This window comes from Cynocephalus volans, chromosome 2 (assembly GCF_027409185.1).
Source record: "Cynocephalus volans isolate mCynVol1 chromosome 2, mCynVol1.pri, whole genome shotgun sequence".
NCBI classification, from domain to species: domain Eukaryota; kingdom Metazoa; phylum Chordata; class Mammalia; order Dermoptera; family Cynocephalidae; genus Cynocephalus; species Cynocephalus volans.
The window spans coordinates 210787812-210788336 of NC_084461.1; positions in this window are offsets into that span (position 1 = coordinate 210787812).

Below are 525 nucleotides of genomic sequence, written 5' to 3' on the forward strand. Positions count from 1 at the left end.
GTGAACTTCCACTCTTGGCAGGAATGAATAGAACAAGATTAGCAAAGAAAAAAGAAAAACAGAAGCCAGTAGCTCCCTCTCTCTTCAAGGTCATGCCCATTGGCAGGCAGGTGGTAGTGGCAGGTCAGGCCACATTCCTGTGTCTTGCCTAGCCCTCTGCCAAGAGGGCATGAGGGCCCTGGTTTCTGGCCCCCAGAAAGCAGCAGGGCTTCAAATGAAGCCGGGCAGAACTGGGTCATTGCTGGTGGCCCACCATTCTCTGGAGGACAATGACTGTTCAAGATGTTTTTCATCAGAAGCCCTTGGGCAAGGCACCGACCACAGGGTCTCAACTTCCTTGTCCCCAGGCTGGTTTTCTCCCTTTCTGCTGGACAGCGTGCTCACATCAGGAAGGGCGGGCTCCTGTGCCCCTTCCATGAGTGTGAGAAGGGTGCGCCTGTGCAGACCTCCCTGGGCCCCACAGCCTACAGGCAAGACTCTGAAGGCCACCAGAAGGCCCTCACTGCCAAGCTCCCCCCCAACACC